This window comes from Crinia signifera, chromosome 1, assembly GCF_055691185.1.
Source record: "Crinia signifera chromosome 1, ASM5569118v1, whole genome shotgun sequence".
Lineage (NCBI taxonomy): Eukaryota > Metazoa > Chordata > Amphibia > Anura > Myobatrachidae > Crinia > Crinia signifera.
Window position 1 is genome coordinate 62,420,095 of NC_139217.1, and position 27,517 is coordinate 62,447,611.

Below are 27,517 nucleotides of genomic sequence, written 5' to 3' on the forward strand. Positions count from 1 at the left end.
TAGGACAGGGGGATTAAGAGGCACATGGGGTGGAAAGGTGAGTGATTGGCACTAGGGGGGGGGGGGGTTTGAATTTCCATACCCCCCATTTCGACTTTGAGCGCTGAGATTAAAGCAGTAACAATATAAAACAAATGTCACATAGGAACCAGGGAAATGCTCTCCTCCAAAGAAGCATAACTGGTGCAAAATTCAGCTTTCACATTGCAAACTGGGGTCTGATATTTCACATTGAACCCTGGTTGCCGATTATACACACTGTGACATAGGTCTAACCCTTCTTTTAACCTGGGCTGAATTATCAGGCAGGCCAACTTGGGTTGGTGCTTTCACACTGCACCTCAACCCGGGTTGACCTGGCAATAACCTGGGTTATTTTTGAGATGCGAAAGTGGTATAGATTATCCACAATCCATGATCTTTCCTGTAAATTTGGTGTCTGCATTAAGCCTGAGACATCAAAATAGAATGTTATGGGATGTCATCAGGTTTGCAGGTCATAAATTATCCTCAGTGTGTAGAATGTTGGCATCAGTGTTTTACTTACAGCTATGTACAGAACAGGTGTGTTCACAGGTAATATAGTAATGATGTGCTTGTTATATACTAATTCACATCTGGAAGTGTGATCCTTCTGATCCCTGGTTAGATCAGGGCCATCTTAATGTTAGAGCAGGCCCCTGGGCAAAATAATTCGGGGGCCCCCCAAGCACCTATGTGCAGCAGTGTCATCGTCCAGGCAGTGGCAGTGGCGATCCGGGCAGCGGGGGCTGGGAGCTTGTAGCGATATTTCCTGAGGCGGGGGGGCTCTGCTGATTTTGGAAAGACTGGCCAGACGCTGATTGGCCGGATGCTCAGCCAATCAGCATCCGGCCAGTCTTTTCAAAATCAGCAGTGCTTCCCACCCGGTAATTAGTGCTACAAGCTCCCAGCCCCCATTACCCGGATCCCCGATACCCGCTGCCTCTGCAGCTCCCCTGGGCCGTCTTCCCCATTGGGGTGGGCCCCTAGAATCCTTGGGCCCCTGGCCAACTGCCCATTAAGCCCAATGAGAAAGACGGCACTGGGTTTGATACTGTACGTACATTGTTGTTATGGTTTGATTCACCTGGATCTAAACTGACTGTAAATTACTATTTCATATAAAATTCTATTTCTGTGGCTTTTGCTTACATAAGAGAGATTGGTCTCTGTGTTACAGTCACTGCTCTTTGTGAAGTTTCGCTATCTCCTGTACCAGGCATGAGTGTTATATTGTAAACTGGGACGTTCCCTGCCTATAGGTAATGACTACAGTATATTAGGCCAAGTATTTTCAGTTAACAGAAATGTTCCACAAGTTTTGTGACTTTGCTTGTAACATTAGTGAGTACAATGCCACCCGCAAGAATTATGGGTCCTCCTGACAAATATAATTTCGAGCCTAGCTTCATAAGAGAAGACTTCAAAAATTGTTATATCTTTAAAGTTAAGTTTACAAATATAATTTGATTATGTTTTGGGCTGAGAAAATCAGCAAATGCGACCAAACATTAACATTTGAAACCTTTTAAACTATGATGGTTTCCTAACAAGGATGTGTTAAGTATGGGTGCCAGAAGAGCCACAGGTAGAAACTACTCCCCCTAGGGGCCTGGCAGTGCAGGGACGTGTTACCAAGCACAATTCCGCAAGTTTTGGGAATGAAAGCGGTATGAAGTGGGTCCAATAAGTAGTACAAAAAAGCAAAGTTGTTGAAATTGATAGCGTTCATATTTTTGTGGGTTGGAGAAAGCTTGAAGTAATGGATGAGAGCATGCCGGTAGTCAGGGTGTGACCTGAGAGACAGAAAGGAGTGTTCATTGGTCAATTGAATACAATATGAAGATGAAGTCAGTGGCAAAACCTATTACTAGAGGAGTTTACACAGAGAGAGAGGGTGCAAGTGCACTATGTGATCATTACATTATCCTCTTATGATATATTATATTGTAATGTTATGATCGTATAGTGCATTTGCACCATCTCTCTCTGTGTAAACCCTTTTATTCTTAGCCGATGGCACCTTTCATTACTGAGGGTGTGCAATTTAGAGCCACTTTTCCCTACTATGTATATGTGTAGAAATACACACCTGAGGTTTGAGAATGCCTCACTCTAGATTAGCACACCCCCCCCCCCCCCCCACACACACACACTCTATGTTTTTAAGCAGGGAACCAGCATGGACTGCACTGAGACAGAGGCATAATTCCAAGTAAGTCCTATGTATTTGTATATAGTGTCAGTAAATTGGGGTTGGCATCTGGGCGTGGGGGCCCATGGGCTGCTCTGGCTGGACTGACTCAGGGCAATAAAAACTTAAATACACAGTTACTTTTTATATCCTGTATGTCTATTATTTATGTATGCACATTTTTTTCACACACTCTCTACCTCCAAACATATAGTAGGGACCTTCATACTTATAATTTTATCACTTTACTATCACTATTCTTTATTATGATGCCCTGGGGGGGTCCTTGGCTGGATCATGTTTCGAAGTTCCCTGCGCCCCAGGTGGTGACCCCATAGTGAAAGGGACCTGCTCGATAAGAGGTGACCTGGACGATTGGTGGGCAGGCCAATATCACTGGCCAATGATATACTAACAACGTCTTATGATGAGGGCCGCCGACAGGGGGGGTGCCCTGGGTACAGCTGTCCCGGGCCCCGGGCTCTGGAGGGGCCCGGGCAGCTGCCCACAGACCCCACACCCAGCCACCCTCACCCGGCACCCAGGCACGCACAATAGACAGTGCAGCCTGCAGAGCACCGAGCCTAGGACACAGAGTGGCTCGGCGCTCTGCAGGCTGCACTGTGCAGTGTGCGCGCCGGACATGTGGACACTGAAGGAGCCGGTGGACAATGCGCCATGGATGATGTGGTAAGTAATGGCAGGGTGCTGTCATGCGGGGGGGGGGGGCGATGGCCGGCGGTATGGCGCTGTGCCGCTGAGGGGAATGTTGTAACCGACTGAGCAAAAGTTCACATATATAATAATTGTTGTGGAGACCATGTTCTAATATACATTAAGGAGGTTATTCTGGTTTAAATGCAGCACTGCGTGATACTGGATCATTACCATGGAAACGCCCATGAAACACTGGGCGTTCTCATGGGCGCGACTATCCCCTGCTGCCCCACGTCCTCACTGGCGGGTGCGAGCGCCCTTCACATGCACATGCGCAGTAATGCGCATGCGTAATAAGGGAACATCGTCACTGTTGCAAATCTGCAACGGTGCGCATAAACCAGAATAAGGTCCAAAGTGCTGTTTATTTTTACTGGCGATTTGAAACAGAAGCCAAAATACCATTATTACACTAATTATTGATACATATATCATTTTGATGTGAAGATAGTATGCAGTTCACCATGTTTAATGAATAAGAAATAAATAGGGCAGAATATTAATTCAATAAAAAATACTTCTTGTACAAGTTAGAGGTAAGTGGCAGCTATGTAAATTAAGTTGCTGCATGTTTCAGAAGAGATGAAATAAATGACTTTAATGCTTTAACAAACATCCAAAGTGGATAATTGTAAACCAGGACACACACACCAATGAATTGATCAATTAGGATATGTTTTTGTTGCCATTACCAAGCAACCCACAAGAATAATTGACCTCACACAAGAGCCAATGACCTTACAGTGATGTCTCCAAGGCAACAGTATTTGAATACTGTTACTTTAGAAGGTCTCATTTAGTTAAGATGTGTAAGTGTACATGAGCCAGTGGTCGAAGCCGTTAACATCGATGTATGCAGCAGCGAAAACAGGGGAGAAGTGAACCATTTGAAAATTTGCCCGTGGTAACCAATGAACTTTGAGGAAGCATTCACCAAGTACATTCCATAATATAATAGGCTGATTGGTTTCTGTGGCTAATTGTTTCCTACATCTCCCCCTGTGGTCTCTGGCTTCAACATTTTCCACGCTAAAATCAATCAATCAACAAAAACATTTGAAAAATCGTAGAGAACATTAAGGGGTCTAGAATTCATTATAATGGTTTTTTAAGGGTATAAATCACGTCAGACCCAAATCTCCCAAAGCAATTTATCATTGTCTTGAGGAAGACGACTAATGAGCACCAGTATTTCTTTACTACTGCTGCTGCTGCCTGTTATTGCACAAATATACACCAGGGTTACACCTCTGTATGAGGGTATCAGAGCCACTTTTCCTTTTGTTGTGGTACTGGAGTGCCAGGGACTGCTTTGACTGTACATGCACACTCCACAGGGGCAGGGGAGGTGCGAAGGTGGCCTTCTTGGCCAGCGCCATCATGTCAGTACATTTATGATGCATGAGGGATAATACCATGTTTTTCTAGTACAGAAATAGTATTATCTCCAACCCACCCTTATTTCGTATCTTAAAAAGGAATTGCACAGTTCAACAAACCAAGTACTTCAATGACAGGGATTACCGCTTCTGCATCTGAAGTGCTTGGTTTTGTTTTAGGGCCCCCACAACATTTTTGGAAGGCCTATGAGGAGGTTGATGATGAGGCTGTTGGCAGTGTACATTGCATATGCTGATTCAAAATGTTCTCCAGATTTGGCTAAAAATACAGATAGAGCCACCATCATCCAGCTGGCTCTTGGCGCGCTGTCGACTGTGGTGCTCGTGCATCTTTGATGCTTGCACGCCCTATTTGGGGCAATGGACACGTTTGCCAGCATGCCAGTGGAGATGCACGCGCGCCACAATCATTAGCCGGAATGCCATTGCCAGGAATGCATCACTGGTGCATTGGCGAACTGGATGACGGCGGCTCCATCTGCCATTTCATGGGATCAATATCATGGGAAGAACTGCTGCCCCTGGTGGCTGACTTACTTTCTGACAAAAACAATATCCTCATCTTCAACATCCACATTTAGTACTATTTAGTACTATCATGATGACTGGCATCATGCTACAGAACTTGTACTGAGTTGCTGCTTCTGCTCTTTATTGAATAATCCATCCCCATATTTTTCCTTTTTTTTACACTTTTGATTTTACACTTTTTTTACATTCTGTTGTGACTCACTATGCCTATAGTTCTCTCCAGTTGACAGTTCTACATTGTCTAGCTAGACCGTCAATAGGTCTACCCCAAAAAGTCAACATGCAATAGGTCAACAGGGTCAAAAAGGTCACCATGAAAAAGGTGGACACATGACAAGATCAACATTATTTTTTCATGATTTTTTTTTAAAACCATGCCTGAAGCTTGGTGAGCACAGCAAGCCATGTGAGGGGACGCAGTACACTACTGCTGTCCATATATATCGACACAGACACAAAAACCATGAAAACATCATGCCGATCTTTTCCATGGCGACGTTGTGTCAACATTTTGATCATGTTAACCTAATGCATGTCGATTTTGTTCATGTGGTGTACTTCTGCCTGTTGACCAATAGTGGTGGACAAAATGACTCTCACTGTCCTAGACACTGTCGACCTAATGATCCACACCAGGATGTAGGTATGAATGTATTTATGGATGTATGGAGACAGATATTGTACAGAATAGTTTGAAAAGTTTGCTCAGTAAAGTGGAATTGGAATCTATTATAAATACATTAGAATTCAGTCTTGTATGACTGCCAATCTCTAGCTACTTGCCAAGATTCCAGAGGGAGAAATTCGGGGACATTAACTATTATCTGCGCTCTCTCTCTAAATTTATATATATATATATATATATATATATATATATATATATATATATATATATATATATACATACACACACACACACACACACACAGTAAAAACACACATACATAGATACTCACACATACATACATACATACATACATACATACTGTACATAAATACATACGTATTACTTATAGTAATTATTAATTATTATTACATGCAACCTCTAATTGTCATAGGACATTCGCTTATAACATTTATTATTTTCATGGGTTTATTCAGTAAAATGAATTTCTCTTATCTCTCACTCCCCAGAATAATATCAATGATAAATGTGACAGTAAGAGACATCTATTCCCAAAACAACTGAACGGTTTGCCAGGAAAATGTTCTGATCATTAATAGCCAGGCAGACATTGCTTCTGTATCTGATTCCGTGTGAGTTTGAGAATGTTTTAATTGCAGGGCTTCTAAAAACAGTAACACTGTAACTCACTATATAACTCAGCTCTGAGATGAATGTACTGTACGGCAGACAATAACTATGATTAATAACTTAGACCTACTGCATAATAACAAGCGTTAAGGGAAGCTAAACTCAAAGATGCACATTCATATTCATTTATCAGGAATGGAGGCAGAATCCCGGCCTCATAATTACTCTGACTTAAACCTGCAGTTTATCACGATACTCTTCTGTCTGTATAATATCAGCAGAATACGTGTACCTGAGGTCGCAGCCAGTGGACGGGCGGTACATTTTTTTTAATGTTGTTAAGTGAGGTTGGAGCAGGTGAAACAATGTGTATAATGGCAATAAATGGAAGAGTCTGATGGAGGGGGAAGGGCTGATCCATGCAGTGAGCTCAGAGTGGGACTGAATAGAAGTGCGTGATGCTGGGGCGGAGATGCTGAACCATGCAGCCAGTTCCACCCAGAACAGAATTACAGTTTAGCGCCGCATTGCTATTGAACATGAGTAGAACTCTGTCTAATGCTGAGCGTGAGTCTTTCAAGCACCAAAGTTATGTGCTGCAGATTACAGTAACAGTGCATACACACTGAGTGGCTTTCCTCCTGCCTGGCGCCTACGGAGGGGGGGGGGAGGACGGCGTTGCATAGCGCAGAGCTATGCAAAGCCGTCCTCAAAGCCGCTCATCTGCTGGTATAACCAGCAGATGAACGGCTTTCCTGGCGATGTTGCGGGAGCGCGCAGCAGCAGCACTCACCGCTCATTGCCAGGGCCTACACACTGGGCGGCTTTGAGCTGGAAGCCGCTCAAACCTGCTGTTTTGAGCGACTTTCAGCTCAAAGTCGCCCAGTGTGTATGGGCCTTAAGGTACAATACAAGGTCAGTAGTATTTTAGCGTCAAATGCAGCCGAGCGGCAACACCTAGAAATAAAAGTTGGAGGGAGGTGCCTAGCTCAGCAGAGCACCCAACCATTAGTGAACACAGATAAAAAGCACTTTGTCAATGGCTGTATGTATGTTTTTTTTCACATCAAAGATATGTGTGCCAGCTGGCAAAAGCAAAATAAAAAAATGTAATTAAATAAATATATAGTAATACTGTATATAATACCCCCAATTCAAATTATGCCACAAAATAGTACAACCTTATTCACATTACACCACATTTAGTGCCCCTGAGTCATATTATGGCACATATTAGTGCCCTTATTCACATTACGCCACACAGTAGTGCCTATTATTCACATTATATGTAGTACCCCTTATACATGTTATGCCACACAGTAGTGTCCCTTATACAAAATGCCTACAATAGTGCACCTTACATACAATTCCATCAGTAGTTATGCCAATGACACATAAAGCCCATGGTAGTAGTGCCCCCTACACATAATACCCACAACAGTAGAGTCCCTAACACAAAATGCCCAAAACAGTAGTGCCACTTATACAAACGCCAACAGTAGTGCTGCTTATACACATAATGCCCACAGTAGTGCCCCTTATACACATTTCTGTCACTCCAGCAGCTCACTTCTCATGTTCCACCAGCATGTTTGAGTACTAGGAGCTGCTGGCTGCAGGTGGAGAAGAACCATGGATGCATCAGGACAGTAGAAATAATCAAACTGATTTACTCCTGACCATGAACCGAACCAAGCCCCAGGCCTGCTGTAACATGAGCCTGTCAGGTCAGTCATACCTGATGTCTGCAGCAGCGCATCATTGCTTTTGAACATCAATGGAACACACACTGTACTATGGGCCTTATTCAGATCTGATCGCAGTACAAATTTGTTCTCAAAATGGGCAAAACCATGTGCACTGCAGGTGGGGCAGATGTAACATGTGCAGAGAGAGTTAAATTTGGGTGGGGTGTGTTAAAACTGAAATCTAAATTGCAGTGTAAAAATAATGCAACCAGTATTTACCCTGCACAGAAACAAAAAAAAAACTCACCCAAATCTAACTCTCTCAATGCATGTTACATCTGCCCCACCTGCAGTGCACATGGTTTTGCCCATTTTGAGAACAAATTTGTACTGTGATCAGATGTGAATAAGGGCCTATATGTCTGGTCCAGAGGGTAAACCGTGTGCATGGCGTGGATCTCTTGTGGCACGGAGCACGGTACTAAAATGCTGCGACTAGAAAACCAAGGCATGATATGCTGCGACTGGGAGGCTTGCATATGTCACAATGATGAGAGATATAAGAGGACAACTCTGTTCATGTGAACAAAAATATTAACTAAAAATAATTGATATTGTGAATAAATGTTAATTGGATCTGACAAAATGTATCACTTGTACCTCGTCATAACTGTAACCCCATGGAGGGCACTAAATTCAAATGAGCTTTCACAGCTGTAGAGCTAAAATACAAGCATATAACAGGATATACCTGTAACAAGCTGACACTTGCAGAATATGTGAACTTATTATTCTTTTTCTATAAATAATTTCCTTTGTTCTGTTCATTTTAACTGAATGAGGTACAACAAGCATCACCTCACTCCCCACAATTTCATTATTATTTATGGCACAACCATAGGTGTGCGCAGCACAATTTATTAGGGGGTGCACCGTCAAAGGGGTGTGCCTAGTACCACCTATTGGGCATGTCTAACACCAACTATTGGATGTGTCTAACACCACCAATCAGGCATGTCTATCATCATCTATTGGCACTCACTACAATATAAAATATCTCTCAACCACTTCATAATATCCTGCATATTTTACTTTTATCTTCTAATTACTCTGTTAACTAAAGTAAAAATATATATGGATGACACAGGTATTTATTGAGATGACAATTGTCTAGTACAATTAACAATGAAAAACACATATCATTGATTCATGGGCACTTATTTTAATGGACACAGTTCTAATAACCAAAAGTCTTTGGTAAAAGGTATTGCTAGCGGCAGGGAGGTGTTCATAAGGTTGGGCCGGCACAGCATTAGTGGGTGCCTGTGCACCCCTAACACTCAATGTGCGCACGCCTATGGGCACAACTATCCCCAACCCTCAACTACTGTATGCTGAGTTTTCCCTCTCCTTCAGATCACATATTCAGCAGCTCTTGAAGTCTCTGTGGTTTCCATCTGAAAAATATTTCCAGAATCAGGGCCAGGTGCACTAAGCTTCAAAAGTGATAAAATGGAAAGTGATAAACAACCAACCAATCATCTCCTGCCTGACATATTTCAAACACAGTCTGTAACATGACAGGTAGGAGCTGATTGGCTGGATATTTATCACTCTCCATTGTATCACTTTTGAAGCTTAGTGCATCTGGCCCTCTGACTCTTTCTCACCAAGGATACTGCTAAGAGCCTCATCCACAAACTGGTCATCTACAGATTGGACTCTTTAATCTCTTCCAATCTGGTCCATCTGGCTTCTACCTCTCTCCCCTCCATAATATACTCAGTGCTGCTGCAAAGGGGTAAGATCGCAAAAAAGTTTTATCTGAAACTATTACAGTTTAATGCAAAAAAAAATTCCGAAGTCTAAATATAGTATTAATGGCAGTATATTGGAAACTATTGTGGAGATAAGGGATCTAGGTGCCACTATTTCAGGGGACGTAAAGGCAGGTAGGCAATGTACCAAAGCAATGAAGAAGGCAAGTCAGATGCTTGGTTGCATAGGGAGAGGTATCAGCAGTAGAAAGAAAGAAGTAATAATGCCACTGTATAGGTCATTGGTACGACCTCACCTAGAGTACTGTGTCCAGTTCTGGAGGCCATATCTCCAGAAGGATATAAATACACTAGAGACTGTACAAAGAAGGGCAACTAAAATGGTGCATGGCCTACATCACAAAACGTACCAGGAAAGACTATACAATCTCAATATGTATAGTTTGGAGCAGAGAAGGGAAATGGGGGACATGATAGAAACGGTCACATATATCAAGGGTTATAACAATGTCCAGGAGGGAAACATTCTTAGAAAGAAGAGAAGTGTTAGAACACGAGGACATGCACTGACAATGGAGGGAGCTAGGTTCAAGGGAAATATGAGGAAACATTACTTCACAGAAAGGGTAGTGGACAAGTGGATTAGCCTCCCATCAGAGGTGGTAGAAGCTAAGACAGTAGAACAATTTCAATGCATGGGACAGACATAAGTATACCCTTACAAAGAAACGATGATCAAATATGGTTTCAGGTAACAAAATTATTAAAAAAGGGCCAGACTAGATGGGCCAAATAGTATAATTTTCCATAAAATTATATGCCTCCATGTTACCGCCCATAGAAGTAATCTTTTTAAGGACACTCGAGGATTGATGAGGGGCCAAATAAAGTGGTTGTTGGAATTCTTGAGCATATGGAGGAGGGAAAGAGAACCGCTACGGGTAGAGCTTAGAAGATGTAAAGCCATTTGGGGAGAATATTCAATTTGACAGCACGGATCCTGCCCAGCCACAAGATGATAAGCCGTTTCCATAAGGTCTGATCTGCCTGAAGTGTAGTAAAAAGCTGCAGTAAATTTTATTGATACAACAAGTTGTAGCCAGAGGTCAGCAAAACCTCAAGATATTACTTTTTTTTTTATGCCACCATTTAAAATTGTAGAAGGTTGTAAGAGATTAAGCGCCCCAAGGGGAGACCAGGAGAAGCATGGCCTCTGATTTAGAGAAGGTAATCTAATGTCAGGAAAGAAATATGTGAGAAAATATTGTGGTGTTCTGCCTAAGGTTGGTGGTAATATGCTTCAGACTCGGGCATGTCCAAACTGTGGCCCCCAGCTGTTGTGAAACTACACATCCCAGCATGCCTTGCCATAGTTTTAGCATTCGCTAATAGCAAAACTGTGGCAAGGGATGATGGGACTTGTAGTTTCACAACAGCTGGGGGGGGGGGGGGCATAGTTTGGCCTGCTGTAAGTACTTTGTTCTTGTTATAAACGTGATATGGATGTAAACATGTAATACTATGAAATGTATTAATAGCCACTGTTTTCCTGGCTATTCCACAACATTCTCCTTTCACTACAATGCTTATATGTATAATATTTCATGGCCCTTACTAAGGCACCATTTGGGGGCCACAGCTAATATCTTGGATGACTGCTTGCTTCTCATACCGGCCCTTATTCAGATCTGATCACAGTACAAATTTGTTCTCAAAATGGTCAAAACCCTGTGCACTGCAGGTGGGGCAGATGTAACATGTGCAGAAAGAGTTAAATTGGGTGTGGTGTGTTGAAACTGAAAACAAAATAACTCACACAAATCTAATTCTCTCTGCACATGTTACATCTGCCCCACCTGCAGTGCACATGGTTTTGCCCATTTTGAGAACAAATTTGTACTGCTATCAGATCTGAATAAGGGCCGTTGCTCTACCAAAGGGTAAGAACCTGAATATGTACCAAAACAAGGATTTTCAGAGGCTTTAATTATGGAAAGACAACATACAGTCAAGATTTCATCAGGGTTTTTTTAAAATAACCTATGTATATGCACATTTTTATGTCACATTTTAAAAAATGCATAGGTGACCTGGAAAACATGAACTGTGTGGGGGTCCTGAGAATGAGGTTGAGAACCAACTGCTCTAGAGGATGCTAGATACATGATAAGTAAAATCTGATTGCTTGCTCAGTCCTCATGACCACACCCAGGTCAGGTTTTCTAGGTCAACAACCTAGCACTGTGTATCACCAACTGCCACATTTAAAAAATTCACAAGTGACCTGGAAAAAAATGACCTGTGTGGGGTTCCTGATGACTCAGTTTGAGAACCTATGGTATGGAATAGGCTACACCAGGGCTGGGCAATTGCGGCCCTCAAGATGTTGAGGAACTAAACATTCCAGCATGCCTTGCATCAGTTTCAGTATGGCCACATAGCAAAACGAATGCAAAGCATCCTGGGATGTGTAGTTCCTCAACATCTGGAGGGCCGCAATTGCCCAGCCCTGGGCTACACCATACCCTCCAACAGTACCGATTTTGCCGGTAGTGTACCATTTTTAAACGGTCTGTACTGGCAAAATTCAAGTGTACCGAATGTACCATTTTTTCTGCCCACAATGCACCCGATCCCATGGGTGCATTGCGGGTCCCGGGCCAGCGCGCGACGCGTCATGGCGTCACGTGCCGGCACCGCGGACCCATCGCACAGCGCCCAGGTGAGATCACAGCAGACACTGCTAGCCCTCTCTTGCATGCCCAGTGGTGATTGCTTCTCTGCCCAGTGGTGACTGCCCTCTGTGGTGGGGTGAGTGCACTTCTATATCCTGTGCCCTGACATTGGGAAATCCTCCCCTCGCCTCCCCATCCTACTTGATTGTGTCCTATACCTTCAGCAGTGTATGGATCACTGTTCCGCTACAATAAACAGTGGCAGCCAATACTATATATTATTAGCGCTCACCTTTTAACATTTTATTTTAAATGCCGAGTACACATTTAGAAAGGGGATGGCCACCCCCTGTTACCAGTGACCACACCCACTTTACCCGTGACCAAGCCCCCTTTCTGTGTATGTACCGAGTTCTGCCCTTCAGATGTTGGAGGGTATGCTCCACTAATGCTGGTGGGGTTAGGTTTGTGCACTAGTCCCCCATTAGTTAGGGTTAGGCTGCAGGGCGGGGGAAGGACAGCGTTGGTATTTTGACTATGTATCCATTGGAGTTAATTTGCCTCTGATTAAAAATAAATAAATAAATAAGCACGAGCGTGGAAATGGTAGAGAAATAAAACAAAAATTGTGTGTCACAAAAAATTAGAAAATCTTGTAAGATTAAGTTCCTTTAAAGTGGCATCATTATGTGCCAGTCCCGGGGGAAATGATTGCTGCAGGGCCTAGTATGCGACTCAGTTTATATTTGTGGTAATTTATATAGCACTTGCCATTAGAGGAATACAAACACTGTAATTGGGGTGGATTGAAGTAATTAGGATCCATGATAGATAGTTTGGTTGATGAAATAAAATTGAACAGCGAGCCTGCAATCCCATTCCTTGTGTAACTCACTTCACATTAGTGAAATGTTGTTTATTTGGCTGCTTCTTAAATAATGCTATCTTTCACCTCCCGAGTATTTAAAATTCACTTTCTCTCAGAAGCAAATGGTGTCATGGGGGTATAATTTAATGTATTGCTTCAAACGAGTCTTACGGCAACATTGTAGTTTCAGTAATTCAGTGCCCCCCCCCCAACGGATTCTTTATCTATTTCGGGGATATGTTTATAAAATGTGCCCATATGGCTCTATTGTTATTAAGGGGGTTATTCTGGTTGACTTTGCAGCATTGCGAGTCCACCAAACCCCGCCTTGTGAATGTTGGCCCGGCAGCCACCCATTCGCAAGGCTAATTAGCATGCAGGGCCTGCAAATGGATGTCACACAGTAGCATCCATTCACAGCCTGGTGGGATCTGCCTCATCATTCAATGATGACGAAGGCTCACGCATATGTATGGTTACCTCAGAGCAACCTTACAGATGCGTGTCTGCTCGGGTGGAAGTAGGTGGGCAGTTGACATCTGTGGATGTCAGCTGCCCACCCCCCACATGTCCGTCATGTCTCATAAATTCACCATCGGTACTCTCATGCTTAAACCCTTAACACTTAACTATAACTTATCTACAAATAACGACACGACACAAGTGCTGGCGTTTCAAATAACGAATGTCAAATTTATTTCGACAACTGACTAATGACTATAAATATTGGTGGCGGCACTAAAGAACGGTCAGATTAAAGAAAAGGGGGTGGGGTAGGATCACCATACCATTCACACACCGCTGGTGACCAACTCTCCCAGCCAACCACCCGGGTCGGTGGTGGCAGCCATCTTCCGTGCATAGAAGTATGGCTCGTGACAATCGATGCCTGGAGAGCTCACCCACTAACCTACACACATTCCATCTACACAATTGACCGTTCTTTACCGCCGCCTAATGAAGAAAAATAGAGACAGAAGAATAGGGATGGGAGGGTGGGAAAATTCTCCAAGAGAGACTGAACTCCCTGGTCACAAGACCCTTCTAACCCTCTACTCCTCCCCTTGCACCCATTGGCTGCCAGACGCAGCACACTGTCCCTTCATTAACTGTTTCCTAGCCTGCAGCATGATAGCCCTTCGGTGATTTATGTCACCTCCTGCCTAATCAGCCATCGGTGTTACTTAAATTCACCATCGGTACTCTCATGCTTAAACCCTTAACACTTAACTATAACTTATCTACAAATAACGACACGACACAAGTGCTGGCGTTTCAAATAACGAATGTCAAATTTATTTCGACAACTGACTAATGACTATAAATATTGGTGGCGGCACTAAAGAACGGTCAGATTAAAGAAAAGGGGGTGGGGTAGGATCACCATACCATTCACACACCGCTGGTGACCAACTCTCCCAGCCAACCACCCGGGTCGGTGGTGGCAGCCATCTTCCGTGCATAGAAGTATGGCTCGTGACAATCGATGCCTGGAGAGCTCACCCACTAACCTACACACATTCCATCTACACAATTGACCGTTCTTTACCGCCAAGCTAGGCCCTAAGCCGCAGCACCGCCACCAACCAGAAAAATTCTAGCACCAGCACCTTAACCATAAAAATATATCGGCCAAAAACATTGCCACACCTTCCGGGCTTAAATGCACACCGTCTTCCTTGTAAAGCTCTTCCCTCCGGAAAATGATGCCATCATGGCGTATGACACCACCCCCATTTTCCAACATATATCTTTCCACGGCTGCATTCACCTTCTTGCGGGAGCTATCGACCCGTGGGCAAGATCGCGCTGACCTCCATACACGCCTGGGAATCATGGCGGACCAGACTAGTTTACAAAATGGCCAGGCCTGCGCCACAATATGCAGATCCCGGATGATAAGGGACCGCAACTCCAGTGTCGAAGACTGTCCGACATCATTGCCACCTAAATGTACTATCAGCACTCTGGGGGTGCCGAATCTCCGCATTGCCCCCGACAGTTGCTCCCGCAATGCACACCAACGCATCCCTCTCACACCTAGTCACCGCACCGTCCTTGCTTCCGGATACATGCACACGTCTGAGGCCAAGGGTGACATCGAGGCCCAATGGACGAACGAATGCCCCAAGACCCACACGCTCCTTACATCCTGCCGACCTGCAACAGGTTACAATGATCACGACCAATACCAACAAATACAACTCGAACAATCATACAAGGGAAAGAGAAAAAGTTGTTTGGACCATGGCACCAGATCTTGAGGCACAAAACACACAAACCCCCGGAGTAATCTATCAAGTACGCCATGACAAATTAGAGATCAGCCGAATTGTGCCCCCGGGGGAAATGTGAACACACCTCAAGACCCCCATAGTAGGTTGGCGAGTGCTTATGCTTCCAGTGAACCATGATCCGGTAAAGTGACAGCAAGAGTTGGCCGAATGTACCTGCGAAAGACTGCGGAGCGCCATCGGCCCAGAGACTGAATCTCTGCGTCGGAGCGGCCCCCCGCAGCTGCAAACGTAGCAGCCCCGATCCGAAAGGAATGAGACCCAAACTCCTTTGGCTCGAGGCCCAAGGCCCCCAGCGCCCGGCCCAGGACATGACAGAACTGGTATCTAGTAAGCGGGGACCCGTCTTCGTGCATCAACCATGCGCCCGGGCGGTCGGGGCGCACCGGTTGGAAGGCCAGGGCCAAATCCACCGGGCACGCCCCTTCCACTACACATGGGAGCAGCGACAGCCACCGCCCCCTACCAGCCTAATCGGTCTTGGACCGTCGCATATGACACAACACAGCATCCCCTTGGACCACCACATCGGTCACGTCCAAAGGCGACGGGGCAGACCTGGATGGTGCCACCAGCTCTCCGATCCTAAAGGCCCCGTGATATGCCATTGCGTATGCCAACCGGAACAGCAGCACCTCGTAACGAGGGTAGCATATTTCCCGGAGGGCACCCAGCAGCGGTGGGAGCAGTGCGATATCGATCGGACGCCTTCGGTCAGATACTGCCGGAGTGGCTCGCTGCCAGCCCCTCAATGCCCTAGAAACCAAAAATGACTTAGACGGGTCAGCACGACCATACAGCGAAGAAAAGAACGAGACCCCAGACAATATCCGCCTAACCGCGGCAACAGAAAAATTAAGTGAATACATGTGCCAGACAAAGGCCAACATAGCCGCCCCAGGCGTCTTACCTGCCTGCTCGGAGGATAACCTGAATTCCTCCCACTCATGCCACCCTGCTTGGTAGCATCGCAGAGTCCTGGGCGCGATGGCCCGCATGGCTAAACCCTCCATGCCGGCCTGATCATCTGCCAAACATAAGGGGGACAGGGTTCACCAATCACACTCGCATTAGGGGCCAAGGTACGAAACCGGGCCCAATCCCCCCTAGAGAGCGCATCAGCAATGGAATTCTCAACCCCAGGTACATGTTTCGCAACAAACTGGATGTTCAGCAGCAAGCAACGCAACACTAAACGCGAAAGCAAACGCAGTACTGGGATAGAGGACGAGCCCTGACGATTTATCGCCTGTACCACCCCTAGATTGTCACACCAGAAAACTATGCAGGAATCCTTCAGGCTATCCCCCCACAGTTCAAGAGCTACCACTATGGGGAATAACTCCAGCAGTAGCAAATTTTTTGTAAGGCCTTCAGTCGCCCAGTCCAAGGGCCATGGGGCGGCGCACCATGACCCGTGGAGGTATGCTCCAAAACCCGCTCCGCCAGCAGCATCCGTGAACAGTTCCAACTGAGCACTGCTACGCCGAGGAGCCGGCCATATCAGTACCCCATTGAAGTGTTCCAAAAAGGAGCTCCAAATCCGGAGATCCCTTTTTAATTCCGCAGATAATCGCACAAAATGCAACGGATGTCGGATCCCGGCCATAGCGCGCTCGAGCTTTCTGCAGAAAACTCGTCCCATGGGGATCACCCTGCAAGCAAAGTGTAGTAATCCGAGCAGCGACTGCAGCTGGCGCAATCTAAGCTTGCCTGCGCACAAAGCCACCGAGACAGCCCCTTGTAGCCGTTCGAGCTTATCAAGGGGGAGCCTGCAGCAGCCGCATAGCGTGTCGATCTCTATGCCCAGAAATGAAAGACAAGTAACCGGTCCTTCGGTCTTTTCGGCGGCTATGGGCACCCCGAAAAAACCAAACAGCCTCTGTAACACCCCAAGTAGCGCTGCGCAACGCGGAGAACCAGCCGGTCCCACGCACAAAAAGTCGTCCAGATAATGCGCCAAACCCCGCTCACCCGACTCCCTCTGCGCGCACCAGTGCAAGAAAGTGCTAAATTGTTCGAAATAAGCGCAGGATATCGAACAGCCCATGGGCAAGCACCTATCCACGTAATAACCCGTGGGTAGCCGAAAGCCCATGAAACGGAACGGGTGCAGCGGCATCAGCCTAAATGCCGATTCTATATCAATCTTTGCCAGCAACGCCCCTGCGCCGAAACTTCGCACAATGGCCAAAGCCTGCTCGAATGACTGATAAGTGACCCGGCACAACTCCTCAGGAATTGCGTCGTTCACCGATGAGCCCGGAGGGTGGGATAAGTGCTGGATAAGCCGAAACTTACCCGCCTCCTTTTTCGGCACCACCCCCACCGGGGAGAGCACAAGCTCCCCGACAGGGGGAGCCGCGAAAGGTCCCACCATCCTCCCCAAACCTACTTCCTTGGACACTTTCTCGAGCACTACCAGGGGCATTTCCATAGCTGACTTTAAATTCCTGGGGGACGCCGTGTTCACCAAGCCTCTAATAGGGAGGCGGAAGCCCACACGGAATCCCTCCTCCAGGAAAATTGCGCTGGGTCTATCCGGGTACTCGCTCAACCATCCGGTCATGCGATCCACCCGAACTGGCGAGGGGGCCTTACTGAGGAGCGGCCCCGGCACCGGGCCTGGGGGGAGCCCCTCCCTGCCTACCGCGGTTGCAATCCTTGACGGGGTGTGGACCCCAACAGCGGGCGCAGGCGTGTTTAAATCTGCAGCGCATCCCCAAGCTACAACCGACCCCGTTAAAACCAAAGCATCTACCCGCGGGTGCTCCACCCGCGCCTCCTCGAAAGGGGGGAGTGGCCCGTCTAGCCACCACACCAGCCGCTGGCGGCGGAGGTGTAGGTGCAGGAGGGGGGGGGGGGGGTTGGGGCGGAGGACACGGGCCTTTTCCCCACCCACAATTCCACATCTTTACACCCGAAGTCCATGATGGCGGATCCCGACTGTTTATGACGGAAATCCTCATCATAGGACTTCCATGCCGTGCCGCCATCTGACATGAACATTTCGTGTATCATGTGCATATAGCGCACCATGTTCATGTGCTCTTGCGGCCTGGTTTCAAGATAGCAGGCCGCAAACATGAACAGCCTTGACTGCCAGCGCTGATAAGTGCAATATGCCGCCTCCCCTATGCCCCCTTTTCTCTTCGCCGCGCGATAGTCTTTTTCCGCCTGAGCAGTCATTGTGAAAAAACTCACGTATTTACCCTCGATGATTCGCTCCCGCACGCTCTGCCGCAGACCCCTGCACACGGCTGTATAATCGCAGCGCACCACATTACCTTTGGGGTAAAGCGGGGAGCCAGAGCTCCCGCTGGTCGATCGCGAGTAGCGGCGCCGCCGCCTAGAATGTCTATGCCTACGCCGCGACCTACAACCCCCCTCCTCCCCCGACGTCACTGAATTGGACCCGGAAGAAGTGGATGTGTGTGACCTACGCCTGCGACGCTTAGCCTTACGTGCAGACCTACCTGATGGTTCTGCCACAGCGACCGCCAACGTCTGGGCCAACGGACTGGACGTGCCTCCGGAACCGACCTGCAGACCGGACGTCGATGCCTCTTCAGCCGTTGGGACTGCCGGTACTGCCGCCGACGGCACAGGAACCACACCTTGATGGAATGACACACCGGGGAGCTGCGCGGAGGAGCTACTCGCTGGCGGGGAGCGCTGCGAAGGCTGACTTAGCAGGGGGACCAATACTGAGACCAGCTGTCTCCACCTATCGTCCGCCTGCATAGCCTCAACCGGTGGCTGCGCCGGCGTAGCCGCCACCCCTGCCCCCGCAATGTTTGTGGGACCTGCCCCTCCCCCGAGCCTAGGCAGTAGCCTGGCCCTCCTCAGCCGCTGTCTTCTGGCCGCCTGCAAATGTGCCATGGCCCACGCGGTAGTAGGGGGTGGGGGGGGGTTCACCGCCTCCCCACTAACCCCTGAGCTTCCCCTAATCCTGGGCCCCACTCCTGCAGCACGGCCAGCAGGCGGAGCATTGCCCCTGCTTCCCTGGCTTGTGGATCCTAACACCCCAGCTACACGCTTTGCCAGCAGGGGGATGCCAGAGGGGCGCCCTGCACCTCTCCCAGGGCCCCCCCCCACGTGCCATGCCCCTGCAGGCCCGCCCCCTGCTGCTTGACTGGCTTGCAGCCTGGCCTGTCCTTATTCCAGCCGCGGGCCTAGCGCCCGCTGCTGCACGACTCCCAGCGCTGTTACTGTTAATATTTCCCCTGCTCCGCGCAGCACTGCTGCGAACCCCCCTCCCGCTACTTCCCCGCCTGGACGCCGTCGCCGGGGGCCCGCTCGCGCCGCTAGCGACGGAACCCCCGGCCGCGTCATCAGCGGGGGACGCGCGCCCACGTGCTGCACGCGCGGCCGCCGTCCCCGCTCTCCCAGCGCCCGCCGGACGCCTCTGACCACCCCGCCGGGAGCCTGGAGAAGCTCCGGCGGCGGGTGCCACTCCACCAGCGTTCCCAGCATCCGCCAATCGGGCGGGGGGACGGCTCACGCGAGCAGGACGGGGCATGACTACCGAGCACACGCACAGCACTGCAAGGTGAGAGGATAGGGAAAGACTGGTATAGAAAGAGGGACAGAATAGGTAAAGAAAAGAAAGAAATTGGGAATTAGAGAGAGAGCCCTAAGGAATTAAATCAGGAGCAGGCAGTAATGCGACTTACCAGTCCCAAAAATTCTCCAAGAGAGGCTGAACTCCCTGGTCACAAGACCCTTCTAACCCTCTACTCCTCCCCTTGCACCCATTGGCTGCCAGACGCAGCACACTGTCCCTTCATTAACTGTTTCCTAGCCTGCAGCATGATAGCCCTTCGGTGATTTATGTCACCTCCTGCCTAATCAGCCATCGGTGTTACTTTAGCGTTAGAGCACCCAGCGTTCTCATGGGAATGCCCATGACATGCTGGGTGTGCCCATATGGTAATGGGGCAGGAGCAGTGGCGGGTGTAATTATTTCAAAAAGATGAGCAGCATTTGCGGTAGGGGGGCCCCCTGGGACTGCACCCATTCTAAATATGCCACTGCTTATGTGTTATATTACATTTTCCCTACAGTGTCCACAGAGTTACAGCTCCATATTGATGCTGTATTCCTGCCAGGCTCCACTGAGAAAAGCTAACATGAGACAGCTTATGCTCCCGCACATCCTTCTGCAAACTGAGATGCAAATGTAGGATTTAGGAGCCTATACAATACATGAAATACATGAAATACACACTTTCAGCCAATTAGTAAATTGCTCAGGTAGAATATTGATTGATATATACAGTTGGACATTGGCTGCAAACTCTCCACCCCACACACAAGTGACCAGCTTTCCTTGATAACTAATCCACGGCACTGTCATGTTAAGTGATTAATATGAAGTGATGGCTCAGTGATCGGCTGTACGCACAGCAGACTACTGCAACAGAACATATATCCTCCACAAAAGCTGCTCCACTGTACCTGTAACGTGTTATGTAAGGATGGAGAATCCACTGGTGTTACAGGGGAAACAAAATGATTTAGCAAGATCTAGTACATACACACTGACTGATATTGTTTTCCATATCGGTCCACCGTCCCCCTGCTTCGTACATGCAGACGATGGTGATAGATGATATGGTACTTGTGTAGTTTCACGGCGCCACCGCGCGCACAGTCTCTCATGAAACTTGGCAGCTTGCCAGACTCTGTGTTTACTGAGCGCGTGCCGCTCTAGATGTAATGTACGTTATCAGCATAGCGCTGGCAGCAGCAGCGCGCACTGCCCAGCACTGACAGGTCATTGTGGTACTTGTAGTTCCACAGTGGACACCCCGGCACACCGCTAACGAACGGGGTGTCCCATATGCAGACGCTAAAGCGTCTGAATCTAGACTCCCTGCAAACCACCCCGGCACACCACTAACGAACGGGCTAACCCTAAATGCAGACGCTAAAATTTATACGCTAAAGCGTCTGAATCTAGACTCCCTGAAAACCGCTAAGAAGGGGGCACCTAAATTTAGACGCTAAAACGTCTGAATTTAGTTGGGTGTAGGGGTACATAGGGGTGCACTGTGCAAAACACTCTTAAACCTGTTCACAGTGACACTAGTCGACGTAACAGCTGTCGACCTTGTTAATTCCACTATCCACGCCACCCCGAATCGCGGCGAGCGCAGCGAGCCCTACGAGGGGACACGGTACGCGTCTGACCAACCTTTTCATACCCCCACTATCCACGTCGGCGTGGAGTTGATTTTATAAAGCGTGGCGAGGGGACGCATATACCTGTGAAGTTATGCGCGTCCCCTCGCGGGGCTCGCCACGCTTCAGGCTCGGTGGCTCACTGCGCTCGCCACACTTTATAAAATCAACTGCACGCCTCTCGGTGCTCGCTGCGCTCGCCACAATTCGGGGTGGCGTGGATAGTGGAATTAACAAGGTCGACAGCTGTTACGTCGACTAGTGTCATTGTGAACAGGTTTAAGAGTGTTTTGCACAGTGTACCCCTATGTACCCCTACGCCCTACTAAATCAAGACGCTTTAGCGTCTAAATTTAGGTGCCCCCTTCTTAGCGGTTTGCAGGGAGTGTAAATTCAGACGCTTAAGCGTCTAAATTTTAGCGTCTGCATTTGGGACACCCCGTTTGTTAGCGGTGTGCCGGGGTGTCCAAGTACCACAATGACCTGTCAGCGCTGGGCAGCGTGCACTGCGCTGCCAGCACTATGCTGATGCTGTACATTACATCTAGAGCTGCACACGCTCAGTAAACACAGAGTCTGGCAAGCTGCCAAGTTTCATGAGCGACTGTGCGCGCGGTGGCGCCGTGAAACTACACAAATACTGATTATATTGTCAGATTGAGCTAGAGGAGTCTTAAGAGAGGAGGAGGCCCGTGTGCAGCCTCCTTGGCCTGGTCTCCTCCTCTATGCCGGAAACAGTGCCAGGAGCAGTAGGGTCTGAGCATTCTAGTGCATGGACGAACCTCTGCTGTGTTGTGGAGTCTGGGCACTAGAGTGCTGAGACTACACTGTGCTTGCAGTGTGCGCGGTCAACACGGGCTCCAGCAAAAGCTGGCGATACCCCAAACTTCTTATCGCATTCCCTGCCGCTCTGCACTGACACCAGCCACCCGGCACTGGCCAAACCGCTCCCCCCTCATCTGTGCCTGGTCAGCCTACAGCTTTGCTGACTGGACCAGTGACCTCCTCCTCCCTAGCCCCGTACTTCCCCCTCCGAGTGCAGGGAGGTGGAGGAAAGCCCTGCAGCAGCCGTGCACAGCAGGAGGGGGGAGAGTCCGCCAAGAGCCACTGTCACGTCGTTGGCTGCTTTGCAAAGGGCAGCTCTTAATGCATGAATTTTTCTCTGGGCCTCGGTTATCACTTCAGTGTCTACCCAGCATAAAATTGAATTGCTTGGTTGTGACAGGGACGTTTTTTGGTTGTGACAGTGTAATTTTTAAATTAGTATCTATAAAATGATACACTGCAGCTGGTTGCTGTGGTCAACTTCACCGGCCCTGTTTAGACAGTTTTATACACCTTAATCCGCTACACATGGGGCGATTGTAGTCAATATCACCCGGGAAATAGTCACTGAGCGATCATATCCCAATGTGTACGGGGCGATAGTGGCCAGGAGCGAACCCCTGCGACCAGCCCTGAAGTGATTCCTGGTCGTTGATGGAAACGGGACACTGGGCGATATCACTCAGCGAGCACATCGCCCTGTGTGTGCGGGGCTTAAGTCTAAGACGTAGCGGAATTATTCATATATTCTCTGTAAAGTGTGCTTAATATGGTTGTGTCTATAAATAAACAATAATCATAACTCCTGTTACTTGAAATAATACTTCTGCCTCAACTCAGCATTGACATGTTTTGAATAACTGACAACATCTGTAACCATGGAAACAGTCATTATACAGTCAACAGTTGATTTCCATGGTTACCACCTACAAGTGGCAGCAATAGCCAAACAGACAATTGAGGGCTGTAGTACCATTTCAAGTAGCAGAAGTACTGTAGATCTTTACATCAGCCCCTTCCAAAGGCTTTAACCAGTAGGTGTAGATACCATAATGCCAGGGGTAGACCTCTTCAAAGAACAAGCTACTGTAGGGATATATTTTTACAACTACAGAGGTAGGAGAGTTGTTTAACCTTTATGAATACTGTCATTTTATTTTTATAAGTACACTTGAAAAAACGAAAGCACGGAACCCATTCATAAGTATTCAGAAATACTTTCTATTGCATATAAGTCACTTGTATAACAGCATGCATCTTGCCAGCGTACCTAACATCAATAGTGCAATAAACCAAGTACACTTTCTCCACCAGTGGCACCGAAAAGGAGGGGAGAGCTGGAGCGGATACTAATTACCCCAGCCCGGAACAACCCCCCAACCCCAGTTCTTGCCTGTCCAAGTGGCAGCAGCATCCCACCTCAGCCTACATCACACATTGGAAGCCATTATCGAATATCAATTACTGCTGGTAATTAGGAGTAACAAGTACAAACACTTTACAAGTTAATTAACACTTACATTATTTCGATGAAGTTAACTACTACATACATGTTTTTAATTTCTAAATTGCTTATATATTCTTTTACTTATCTACATTCTATACCGAGATTTCCCAACGTGGTCCTTAAGGTCCTTGGTACATACTATCCAACTTTTTAACCTTCCAGACAATCGGGACGATTTTTGTTGTTGTTATTACGGTAACCGCTTTTCTGCCATGGCACTCCGCATTTACATAGTTCTGCCCAAATGGAGGGTGAGTTAGTCATAGAAAAACATGGGAAATAGGAGTCAGATTATCAATATCATTGCAGGATATCAGATGATTTTGGCCAAGATTTTCTGTCTTGGCCGACAGATCGGATAATTGAAGGAGCGTGTTTGTGACCCCCGAGTTCTCCGGTTTATCTGCGAAATGATCGTTCATACACACTATGCCATAAAACAGGCCAGACACAAGATTATTAGCAAATTGGTCCAATAATTGTACAGTGTGTATCTAGCTTGACTGTCCAGGGTTTGATAATATTTATGGTTATGCACAGATGGTATAATCAAAGTGACTAAAGGTGCCCATACACTAGTTAGATTTATCTTCAGATCTGGCTGGTTGGAGCAAAAACATGGTTATGGATGAGTGACAGTTTGGCAGTTTTCCAGCATTTCCAAGCAAATGGTCAACTGTCATTTGCTCTCATCCATAACCATGTTTTTGTTCCAACCAGCCAGATCTGCAGATAAATCTGCGTGTGTATGGCCACCTTTACAGTACGTACTACTTAAATGACTGGTGGATCCTTAAATCCTGTACCGTTGGGTTGTCTTGAGGACCGACTTTTGGAAAAATGTAACTTTGAAATTAAAAAATGTAGAAACATTGTAAGGCATTTAAGAGACGGGGGGGGGGGTTTAAATTAATTAAGATGGGCGTACAATTGAAGACGGGATGTTTCCTATAGCAACCAATCAGTTTCTATCGACTATCCGTAATCTATCAGTTTTTATTCTTACAACTGGCCACGTAAATATGTGGAGACTGACTTATATTTGCGGCCATTTCCCCGAAGACAGAACGGGCGGCTGACGTCCTGTGCTTCGGCAGCAGTCCATAGAAGCATATTCACGGTACTGGGTCTGGCACATGCGCAGTATCATCCTACTTCACTATTAGTTCCCAATCCCCTACCAGAGATCATGTACAAAACTAATGTCCAGGACAGCCAATGTTAAGGAGGTTTGTGTAAGGATAAGAACTCACCTCCGCTACATGAGTCTGTGTCGTGGTACTATCAAATACGATGTTAAACACAGCATGTAATATTTTAGATCTTGGCCCAGCGGAGCATAAAAATAAATCTTACCGCTCCAAACCAGTATTGTCTCAACCGCCTCATCAAGATTTCAATTGTAAATTGGGCATATAACAGACTTTCTAGCGCCGCGGTAACAGCCAATAGGAAATCATCAATATTGATAAATCGTTAGAAATAATAGGTTTGTACAAACAATTTGAGAGATTGCGTCCTGCTTTATATTACAGAGCCACTAAGATTTACAGCTGTTTTTCTAAATTGATATTAAAGTGAATTCACTTGTACTCTACGGCTAATCTCATGTTTAGTAATCTGTTTACAAGATTGGCTCATATATATCAGATTTAATTTCATTTCTGGACATCATAACAGCTATGGTAATGATAAGGTTCTTTCTCATTTCAAAAAGGTTTTGCTTTATAAACGTTCACATAAACTGCACTCATTATATTCACCGTGTAGTTATAGAAAAAAAAATTAAACTCTTAGCTTCTATGTGTACCCTGCCTTATAATTTAAAGTACTAACTAAAGGAACAAAACAATATATCCAACTGCTGACTGCTAAGAAACGTTTACTAATGAAGTGTGGAAATGTCTCCGAGAAATATCAGATAGACAGACAGATAGATAGATAGTTTTCTTAAGGTCCATACACACTGGGCGGCTATGCCCAGCGTGTATGGACAGCGATGATTGGTACTTGTTTCCTAGCACGGCGCCCCCGATTTTAATTATATTACATCTTATACAATCGCATTGCATGCAATATAGCGGTATGCGATGCGATCTGATCCGATTTTTAATTGTACAAGCACCCTGATGGGTGCTTTTAACGTTAAATGCACCCCCATTGGCAACGCCACCCCACTATCAACGCCAACCCGAAGCGTGGTGAGCGCAGCGAGCCCACGAGGGGCGGCGGTACACGTCCTCCGACCATTTCATACCCCCACTATCCACGTCGGCGTGGAGTTGATTTTAGATAGTGTGGCGAGCGCAGCGAGCCACCGAGCCCAAAGCGTGGCAAGGGGACACGGATTACTTTACATGTATTGCACGTCCGCTCGCCACGCTTCGCTCTCTACGCTGCACCCGCCACACTATCTAAAATCAACTCCACGCCGACGTGGATAGTGGGGGTATGAAAAGGTCGGAGGACACGTACCACCGCCCCTCGCGGGCTCGTCGCGCTTCGGGTTGGCGTTGATCCTGGGGGTGGCGTTGACTATGGGGGGGCCATTTAACATTGTAAGGACCCATCAGGGTGCTTGTACAATCAAAAATTGTATACGATCGCATCGTATGCCATACAATGCGATGCAATATTTTATTGTACAATATCTCGCATCGCATACCATCGTATACCTTATTTAGTGTAATGGTATACGATGCGATGGGCGCTGTGCTAGGAAACAAGTACCCGATGATCACTATCATCGCTGCGGGGAAAACTCTTAGCTTCTATGTGTACCCTGCCTTATAATTTAAAGTACTAACTAAAGGAACAAAACAATATATCCAACTGCTGACTGCTAAGAAACGTTTACTAATGAAGTGTGGAAATGTCTCCGAGAAATATCAGATAGACAGACAGATAGATAGATAGTTTTCTTAAGGTCCATACACACTGGGCGGCTATGCCCAGCGTGTATGGACAGCGATGATTGGTACTTGTTTCCTAGCACGGCGCCCCCGATTTTAATTATATTACATCTTATACAATCGCATTGCATGCAATATAGCGGTATGCGATGCGATCTGATCCGATTTTTAATTGTACAAGCACCCTGATGGGTGCTTTTAACGTTAAATGCACCCCCATTGGCAACGCCACCCCACTATCAACGCCAACCCGAAGCGTGGTGAGCGCAGCGAGCCCACGAGGGGCGGCGGTACACGTCCTCCGACCATTTCATACCCCCACTATCCACGTCGGCGTGGAGTTGATTTTAGATAGTGTGGCCAGCGCAGCGAGCCACCGAGCCCAAAGCGTGGCAAGGGGACACGGATTACTTTACATGTATTGCACGTCCGCTCGCCACGCTTCGCTCTCTACGCTGCACTCGCCACACTATCTAAAATCAACTCCACGCCGACGTGGATAGTGGGGGTATGAAAAGGTCGGAGGACACGTACCACCGCCCCTCGCGGGCTCGTCGCGCTTCGGGTTGGCGTTGATCCTGGGGGTGGCGTTGACTATGGGGGGGCCATTTAACATTGTAAGGACCCATCAGGGTGCTTGTACAATCAAAAATTGTATACGATCGC

General features: G+C 47.2%; 1 protein-coding gene across 1 annotated transcript in view; it reads right to left on the minus strand.

The window, feature by feature from the left end:
- NWD2 (NACHT and WD repeat domain containing 2) overlaps nt 1-27,517 on the minus strand; it is a 175,982-nt gene that overhangs the window by 70,005 nt on the left and 78,460 nt on the right. The window lies entirely within an intron of this gene.